At 40.5% G+C, this 10,000-nt stretch overlaps 1 protein-coding gene across 3 annotated transcripts in view; it reads left to right on the forward strand.

Annotated features, from left to right (window-relative positions):
* The window catches only part of LOC135107955 (myb-like protein I), a 79,058-nt gene that overhangs the window by 13,429 nt on the left and 55,629 nt on the right, over positions 1-10,000 (forward strand). The gene's annotated exons all lie outside the window — the stretch shown is intronic.

Genomic DNA, 10,000 nt, shown 5'->3' on the forward strand with positions numbered 1-10,000 from the left:
TTGGGAAGTTCCAGCGACAGAAAATAAAAAAGAAAGAAAAAAAGCAGGAGGAGGAAGAAGAGTAAGAGGAGGAGGAGGAGGAGGATGAGGAAGGTGTGGCGTAGTGGGAGGAAAGGAAGGAAAGAGTGTAGAGATGTGGCTGTTGGAGTGGGATGATGATGCAAAACTGGCGAGGGCTGAAAATAACAGAGAGAGAGAGAGAGAGAGAGAGAGAGAGAGAGAGAGAGAGAGAGAGAGAGAGAGAGAGAGAGAGAGAGAGAGAGAGAGAGAGAGTCGATGGAGGGCGTGTGTGTGTTTGGAATTAAAAAAAAAAGATGAAGTCAGAGGAGAGGAAATGGATATGGGAGATGTGTGTCTGTGAATCTGTGTGTCTGTTTGTGTGTGTGTGTGTGTGTGTGTGTGTGTGTGTGTGTGTGTGTGTGTGTGTGTGTGTGGAGGGTAGGAGGGTGTGGGAGGAACACAGGCCCACACAGCACACGGGACCCTCGGGAACAGCCTGTCAGTTCTAGAAGCGATGTGTTTGCCTGTGTCGTGTAATATGCAGGTTGGAGAGGCTGAGAGGAAGGGCTGTGCTGGATGTGTTGTTTCTGCAGACCCTGGAAACGTGAAGGGATGAAAGGTTAATGTTTTAATAGTGTGTGATAAAATAACATTCTGGTGTTTGGCTGCATGTAAAAAAAAAAAAAAAATCATGAAATTAATGTATATACTCAAGTTTTTATTTAGGTTTTAGTTTATATCTTTTTCTTCTTTCCTCTGCCTCTCTCTCTCTCTCTCTCTCTTTTCCTGGGTTCATCTGGGCTGGGTTGCACTGGGGGCTGGGAATGGTTTAGAGGGGTGACCTTGAAAGACGAGGTGAGGCAAGGCTAGGTGAGTGGCCCTTCCTAGCAACCCCCGCGTGTGTGTGTGTGTGTGTGTGTGTGTGTGTGCTGCTCCAGGTATTCGTGTTTCCCTTATTAGGTTTGTGTATGGCAGTAAATTTTGTCCTGCATCTCGCTTCCTTGCTTCCTTTTCGCGGTTTTATTTTTTCGCGGTCCTCCTTATCTTTTAGAGTCAGTGGTGATTATGCAAGACTTATGCACACTGGCGGCCATCCATCATCACCACCACCACCACCACCACCACCACCACCACCACCAACCTGCCAGCCTCCGCACCCTCTGATCACCACCACCACCACTGCTACCATTATTACCATACCGCTCTCCTTTACCACCACTCCCACCACCACCACTACCACCACCACTACCAAAACCACCACTAATAACAAAGAAGGCTATTATGAAGTCTAATGATTGTGTTTTGTAAATCATTATCTGGATAGGATGTTATGTTTAGTGGAATTCATAATAGTAGTTTTGGAGGAGGAGGAGGAGGAGGACGAGGAGGAGAGGGGAAGAAAAGTGGTTTATCAATGTTTAGAGAGAGAAAAAAAAATAAATAAAACTTGCAGCAGGTAGAAGAACCGTGACACCTTCCGTTCATGCACACGAAGCTAATCTAACGAGTCTAAAAAAGTGCAAAAGAGAACATAATGTCTGGTCAGTCCTTTTTTTCTGTCCTCCTCCTCCTCCTCCTCCTCCTCCTCCTCCTCCTCCTCCTCCTCCTCGTCATCATCATCATCATCCTCATCATCATCATCATTATCCTAATCTTCTTCTTCTTCTTCTTCTTCTTCTTCTTCTTCTTCTTCTTCTTCTTCTTCTTCTTCTTCTTCTTCTTCTTCTTCTTCTTCTTCTTCTTCTTCTTCTTCTTCTTCTTCTTCTTCTTCTTCTTCTTCTTCTTCTTCTTCTTCTTCTTCTTCTTCTTCTTCTTCTTCTTCTTCTTCTTCTTCTTCTTCTTCTTCTTCTTCTTCTTCTTCTTCTTCTTCTTCTTCTTCTTCTTCTTCTTCTTCTTCTTCTTCTTCTTCTTCTTCTTCTTCTTCTTCTTCTTCTTCTTCTTCTTCTTCTTCTTCTTCTTCTTCTTCTTCTTCTTCTTCTTCTTCTTCTTCTTCTTCTTCTTCTTCTTCTTCTTCTTCTTCTTCTTCTTCTTCTTCTTCTTCTTCTTCTTCTTCTTCTTCTTCTTCTTCTTCTTCTTCTTCTTCTTCTTCTTCTTCTTCTTCTTCTTCTTCTTCTTCTTCTTCTTCTTCTTCTTCTTCTTCTTCTTCTTCTTCTTCTTCTTCTTCTTCTTCTTCTTCTTCTTCTTCTTCTTCTTCTTCTTCTTCTTCTTCTTCTTCTTCTTCTTCTTCTTCTTCTTCTTCTTCTTCTTCTTCTTCTTCTTCTTCTTCTTCTTCTTCTTCTTCTTCTTCTTCTTCTTCTTCTTCTTCTTCTTCTTCTTCTTCTTCTTCTTCTTCTTCTTCTTCTTCTTCTTCTTCTTCTTCTTCTTCTTCTTCTTCTTCTTCTTCTTCTTCTTCTTCTTCTTCTTCTTCTTCTTCTTCTTCTTCTTCTTCTTCTTCTTCTTCTTCTTCTTCTTCTTCTTCTTCTTCTTCTTCTTCTTCTTCTTCTTCTTCTTCTTCTTCTTCTTCTTCTTCTTCTTCTTCTTCTTCTTCTTCTTCTTCTTCTTCTTCTTCTTCTTCTTCTTCTTCTTCTTCTTCTTCCTCCTCCTCCTCCTCCTCCTCCTCCTCCTCCTCCTCCTCCTCCTCCTCCAGGAAACCACAAGAAACACACAAAAAAGAAACAGGAATAAAAATAGAAGGCGTAGCGAGAGAGGGGGATAGGAACGAGAAAAAGAGCAAGACGAAGAATAAAATAACTAAGACATCTGTAGAGTAGATACCCTTTGTAGTAGCAGAAACAGTAGCAGCAGTAGTAGCAGCAGTAGTAATAGTAGAAGTAGCAGTAGTCCATAAAATATCAGTCTTTCATGCTGGCCTGCCGTTTCTTTCCTTGTGTTCTTGCGGGGGAGCGTGAGAGAAGGTCTAACTGGTGGGTCTGGCGGGGCGAGTGAGTATGGGAGGTGGTGAGTGGTGAGCTTTTGGGTTCCCGGATGAGTGGGTTGCGGTCCCTCGTGTTCGTAATGCTGGTGACTTGAGGGAGAAGAGTTTGGGCGCAGGAGTTGTGTGGTTGCCGGCTGGTGACGCAAGGGACTGGGTTACTGGGACGCGTGTGTGTGTTTGAGGGGGAGGGGGTGGGGGGTAGGGGGGTAAGTTTAGGTGTTTTGATTGGAGTCTATTTGGGTTGCTGGGTTGGTAATGGTGATGGTGGTGGTGGTGGTGATGTGATGGTGGTGATGGTGATGTGATGGTGGTGGTGATGGTGGTGGTGGTGGTGCTTGTTGTTGTTGTTGTTGAACTAGATTGAGAAATTAATTTTGTTTGGATAATTATTTTAATTTTTTTTTTTTTGCTTGTTTCTTTGTATGTTTATTTATTGGTTAGAGTGTGTGGGTTGTTTGTGTGTGTGTGTGTGTGTGTGTGTGTTTGTGTGGGTGGGTATGGGTGTGTGGGTGTGGGTAGATGTGTAGTTGGGTGGGAGTCTTGCAAAAACACACACACACACACACACACACACACACACACACACACACACACACACACACACACACACACACACACACCTTTGCAGCAGTGTAAGTGAAGGTAAGAATTCTGAAATGCATATATGTTTTTCTTTTTTTCTTTTCTGTGTTGTCACGTTCAGAATTGGTCCAAATACACACAATGTTGCATGGCTCTCCTTGCGTGTGTGTGTGTGTGTGTGTGTGTGTCCACTTATCCACACATTCCATTCACATCCAACATATTTTCTCATTTCAGACCAGTGGAATTTCTTTTCTTTCTTTCTTTCTTTCTTTGTCTCCTTTCCTCACTTTCATTTATCTCTCTCAATCTTTCTTAAAACTCTTCCTTAATTTCCTCTTACGTTACTCTTGAACCTCTCTCTTTCTTAATGTTCTCTCTTGCTTCCTCTTACGTTATGAATATTTTCTTTTTATGTTTCCTTCCATTCTTCGTTATCTTCCATTCTTTCTGTTCCTTTCGTGTTTAAAATTTTTAGTTTGTACTTTATTTAATTCTCCGCTATCTTCCATTCATTCCTTCTGTTTCTTTCATGTTTAAAAATCTGGTTTGTTATAAATAGAAACAAATGAGTCGATAATAAACAAAGATATGCAATAAAACATAGTATGAACAAAACAGTAAAAAAAAATGATAATAATACAAATCAGAAGACGAATAAATAGGAAAGTAAATAGGAAAGTAATAAAAGGAGACAGTAGATAATAAATGCTAATTACACTTCACCTGGAGAGGAAAAGGAAAGGAAAAAAGTAAAGATAAAGCAGGAGAAATAAAACATGATAATTTTAAGAGGAAAAAGGAAAAAAATATATTAAAGTAGGAAAAGAGAATACCTTCAAGTCGTCTTCTGTCATAACATGCAACACTGCCTCACCTTGGGAAGCGAGCAAGCAGAGAGAGAGAGAGAGAGAGAGAGAGAGAGAGAGAGAGAGAGAGAGAGTGTGTGTGTGTGTGTGTAGTAAGAAGTTAAGTTGGTCAGTCATTCAGTCAGTCAGTCAGTTGGTAAATCGTTCAATCAGTCATTCGGTCAGTTTGTCAGTCAGTTAGTCAGTCATTTACTCACTCACTCACTCAGCCACTCGGTCATTTAATCAGTCGGTCAGTGAGTGAGTGAGTGAGTGAGTTAATCAGTTGGTAAATCGGTCAATCAGTAAGTCAGTCACTCATTTATTTAGTCATTTAGTTAGTAAGTAATTAAATGAAAAAGCTTTGAATCAGTTTACCCATTCAATTCCACTACTACTACTACTACTACTACTACTCCCCACCACCATTACAACAATTACCACCACCACTACTACTATTACTATCACTACTACTACCACTACTATGACCTCAAAACATGCATTACTTAAAACACACTTGAAGGACAGACACACAGTGAAGGTTATAGGTCTTCACACACACACACACACACACACACACACACACACACACACACACACACACACACACACACACACACACACACACACACACACACACATGCACTTGAATTAAGTTGGCTGCCACTCCCATCAAGGCAGAGACGTCAAGTACTATTGAAACTTGCTCTAAGAAGTACTGGGTCTTGTGAATTATGCAGTGTGTGTGTGCCTGATTCAATGCTTTCTATTTGCTATTCTGTTTTTTGTGAGTTTTAAATGACGTACGGCTGTGGAGAGAGAGAGAGAGAGAGAGAGAGAGAGAGAGAGAGAGAGAGAGAGAGAGAGAGAGAGAGAGAGAGAGAGAGAGAGAGAGAGAGAGAGAGAGAGAGAGAGAGAGTCATTACCACAGACTGAAGTAATCAAACATAGAAAAAAGATGCAAGCTGATACAACTGAGAAAGAGTAAATATATACACCAGTCCTTCTCCTCCTCCTCCTCCTCCTCTTCTGTTTCTCATACTCCCCTGCTAGAGAGAGAGAGAGAGAGAGAGAGAGAGAGAGAGAGAGAGAGAGAGAGAGAGAGAGAGAGAGAGAGAGAGAGAGCCTACATTCAGTGACGGAAAAGTAGGGAAAGCAAAAAATGAGAAAGTGCATAGTAGGTAACACAACAAAGCGAATGAGGTGGAAAGGCAAACAGTTGGTGGAGGAACTGCAGGTGTGCATAGACAGGTGAAGATGAAGAGACAGAAAAAATAGAAGGAAAAAAAAAGAATAAGAGGTTAAGAATGATACATATGGTAGGAAGATAATTTAATTTGAGGAAAAAAAAATAATACGAAGACGAAGAGAAAGAACAAAAGAAGGAAACAAAGAATAACAGGTCAAAATAATGAGGTAGGATGATGGTCTGAGACGGGGAAGAATTGATGAGAACAAGAAGAGAAAGCAAGAAAGAAAGAACGAAGAAAAAATATCATATAAAAAAAACAATATATGAGGTAGGAAAATTATCTCCTAGGAAAAAAATAGTAATATGAACTTGTAAAAGAATAAAAGGTGAATCATTGAGAGGAAAAGACGGGAAAGAAAGAAAAAAAAGGAAGGAAATGATAACAGGTAAAAGTAACACATGAATGAAGTACGAAGATGATCTCAGATGGGGAAAATAATAAGAAGAGCTTGTGAAAGAAGAAAAATGACTCACTGTGAGGTAAAGATGAGTAAAGCGAATCTGTCTGAAAAATACCAAGTCACTGCGAAGAAAAAAATTACAGACTCATGAAGGAAAAAATGGATTATCGTGAGGGAAAAGTTGTGTTTTGTTATTTTCATTTTTATTTTACCTTATGAGTAAATGATTGACGAAGGGAAGGTATGAGTGAGTGAGGGAGTGTGAGAGATAACAAAGAAAGAAGGATAAGAATGAATGAATAAGTTAGGAGTAAATGATGGCTTTTATGAGTTAGTGAATGAGTGAATCGGTTTGTGAGTGAGCGAGAGTCAGTAAGCTTATGGAAATGAAATGAGTGAAATGCGCCAATGAATGAATGAGTTAGAGAGTGAGGGAGAGAGGGAGAGGTTTTTGTGAGTGAATGAGTGAGTGAGTAAGTAGGAGTCAGTATGTGGAAATGAAATGAGTGAAATAAACCAATGAATTAATAAGTTAGAGAGGGAATGAGTGATGGGGGGAGAATTTCGTACGTGGATGAGCAGATGAGTGAGTGAGTGAGAATCAGTAAGCGTGTAATGAGTTAGAGTAAGTGAATAAGGGAGAGAGGTTTTGAAAGTGAGTGAGTGCGTGAGTGAACAAGTAAGAGTCAAGTGGAAATGAGTCAGCCATGTTCCTTCAAGCAGGTCAAATGTACTGCAATATATAAACAGAAAGGGGGGAAAACTGGAATACGTGAAATTGTAAACAGTGCCTTGTGATTTATGAGTGTGGATAAATATGAAGGGAAACAAGAGTATAGGGGGAAAGTTGTTGATGTTGAAATGTACATATTGGTATTATTATTTTTTTTCTTTTCTTTTGTGTATTTCATCAATGCTCTCGTGTGTTTATACGTCTGTATGTATGTTTGTATGTATGTGTGTCACTGATCTTTCTCATGTCCAAACTATATTTCTTTATTCGTCTTTACTTTTCTATCTCCGTCTCTCCAAATATCTTTCCTAAAACTCTTTTGTAAATTCTTTTGCTACTCTTTGATTGCTTGTTTCATAAGATTTTTTCTCGTTTTCTTTTGCGTTAGATATGTTGTTATTTAGCTTTGTCTCTCTCTGTTTAACTGTATTTTTGTCTATCTATCTATCTATCTATCTATCTATCTATCTATCATCTATCTATTTATCTGTCTGTCTGTCTGTCTATCTATCTCTCTATCTATCTATCTATCTATCTATCTATCTATATGTCTTTGTCTGTCTGTCTGTCTGTCTATCTATCTATCTATCTATCTATCCATCCATCCATCCATCTATCTATCTATCTATTTGTCTATCTATTTATCTATATTTATCTATTTTATCTATATATTTATCTATCTATCAATCAATCAATCTATCTATCTATCTATCTATCTATCTATCTATCTATCTATCTATCTATCTATCTATCTATCTGCCTACCTACCTACCTACCTAACTACCTAACTACCTATTTGTCATTACTTTCTTACCCACCCAACCGTTATCATTAATCACTCAACTACATCACGCGTCAGTTCGTGGCCATCACACAGGTAGTTCCCGCCTCTCCCGCCATGCAGCTCCTTGTCTTCCTCTCCACGTGCTTGCAGGAAACTAACTGTGATTGATTATTGTGGTAATGACGTTATTGTTGGGGGAGGGGGGTCTATCTAGGCCTATTAAGCTACAGCGTCATTTTATATTAAGGAGATTTAAACCTATTCAAGGCTATGTGGGATTTTAATTACCTATGAGTCTTTTCGATGACTACGATGTGATTGGTTAAAAAGATGAGTATTAAGATGTTTTAGAAAATTAATTGGGCTTTCATTTTGGTTATTATACTCATTTGTTTCTGTTTTTCATCTTTTCTTTCGTTCGTTTTCTTTCGTTTTCTCATCCACTGTAATTATATCCTCATTTATTCTATTCTGATTAATAACTTTCTTTCTTTGCGTGTCAAGAAATCCGGTCCAGAGCATAAAAATAAATAAATAAATAAATAAATAAATAAATAAATAAATAGTTTGCTCTATATGCCTCTCAAAAAATAAAAATAACAACTTCAGGACGAGCAAAGTAAACCAATTTAGCTTCATGGAGTTCGGATGCCTCCTGTATTAGCGAAGGTCAAGAGGAAACGAAACGAGACACAAATACAACCACAAACAGAACGGAAGACTCGACCTGGTACTGTCATTCACTCAAATACGCGGAAACTAGAACTTCCCGGGCACACACAACACACACACACACACACACACACACACACACACACACACACAACACCAGGAACACTGAGCGAGTCCCAGGCATCCTTCGTATAGGAAACCACCGCCAAAAACCGCAGGGGACGTTCTGTAGGGCGGCGGCGGGGCGTTATATGGGCCTTGGGTGAGTCAATAGGACGCGGAGGTAAACACATGAAGGGCGATCGCACATTACTACCTTAAACTCCCGCCGGAAACCACACGAGGATGTTCCGTGCGCCGCTGGGAACCGATACAGGTGGAGATGGAGAGGAGAAGCAAGGGTTTTGTATATATAGGTCGTGGTGGATGTGTAGGAGGGACGAGTAAGCTTGTAGGGGGAAAGGAATGCTTGAGGAGGAATTAATAGGTTAATAGAAGACGGACAAGCTTGTAGAATAAACGAAAATGCTTGTAGGAGGAAAGAATATATTTTTAGGAGGAAAGGACGTGCTTGTAAGAGAATACGTTAGTAGGAAGAACGGAGAAGCTTGTAGGAAGAAAGAAAATGCTTGTAGGAGATACGAAGAACCCTAAAGTAAGAAAGAGAGCTTGTAAGAGAAACTAACAAGCTTGTAGGAGAAAAAAACATACTTGTAGAAGAAAAGAATAGCTTGGGGAACGAATAGAGAATCTTATAGAAGAAACGAATAAGATTGCAGGAGAGAGGACAGACTTGTAGAAGAAACGAGAGCATGTAAGAAAATCGAAGACTTTTATAGTAGGATCAAACACTCTTAAAATCAAACAAGCCCAGGAAACTAACCATACAGAACACCATCGAGGCTGTTGGGGACCCTTACTGGGATGCGGCACGGGAAGGGACACTTTCAAGGCCACAGAGACCCTTGCAGGAAGAACCGCACCTTTACGGAAATGTGAGTTAAGTAGACTGCAGCAATCTTGTGGTAGGAGGAGGAAGAAGAGGAGGAGGAGGAAGAGGAGGAGAAGGAGGAAGGCCTTACTGAGTCTCTGGATTCTTCTGAGACTAGGCATTCCCACAGCTAATTACCGTCAGGAATCTCGCTAGTAGAGGGATGGAGGCAGGGAGGGAGGAAAATAGAAGGGTGGTTGAAAAGGAAGGAAAGAGAGAAAGATGAAGAGAGGAATGGAAGGAAGGAGAAAGAGTGGGAGGAGGGAAAAAAATAGCGATGGATGAGTGAAAGGGAAGACGAGATAGAGAGAAGAGATAGAGAAAGACGAAGGAGAAATGAAAATATTGACGGGTGGAAGAAGGGAGGAAAAAAGGGAAAAAAGACAAAAACAGCTTGAAGAAAGGAAAAAAAGAGATAAATAAAGAATGAAAGAGAAATGGTGAAAAGAGAAAAATAAAAGGACAAAAATAAAAGAGAGATGGAAGAAGAAAGAGAAAGGGAAATAGAGAAGGCAGAGGAAGTAAACGATATGAACACAGTGAGGAACTAAATCCATCGCTGAACCACTAGACACTTCGAGGCCACAACATGCATTCCTGGGTGTCGCGGGAGCCTCAAGGGAACCAGAATAACGCCCACTGGTGCTCCAAACCCAGAGGTCGTGACGGGAGGAGGAAAAGGTTACCACGAGGCCTCCCTGTCACCGCAGGACCGTTGGGGTTCGTGTCCAGGGGTGCCGGAAGGAGTGTCACTGGTGCCTGTGTCCTTCTAGAGTGCCAGGGTGATGGACGGGTGCCAAGAGTGAGGGTAGGGTGAGAAGGG

The sequence above is a fragment of the Scylla paramamosain genome, chromosome 16 (assembly GCF_035594125.1).
Source record: "Scylla paramamosain isolate STU-SP2022 chromosome 16, ASM3559412v1, whole genome shotgun sequence".
NCBI lineage: Eukaryota > Metazoa > Arthropoda > Malacostraca > Decapoda > Portunidae > Scylla > Scylla paramamosain.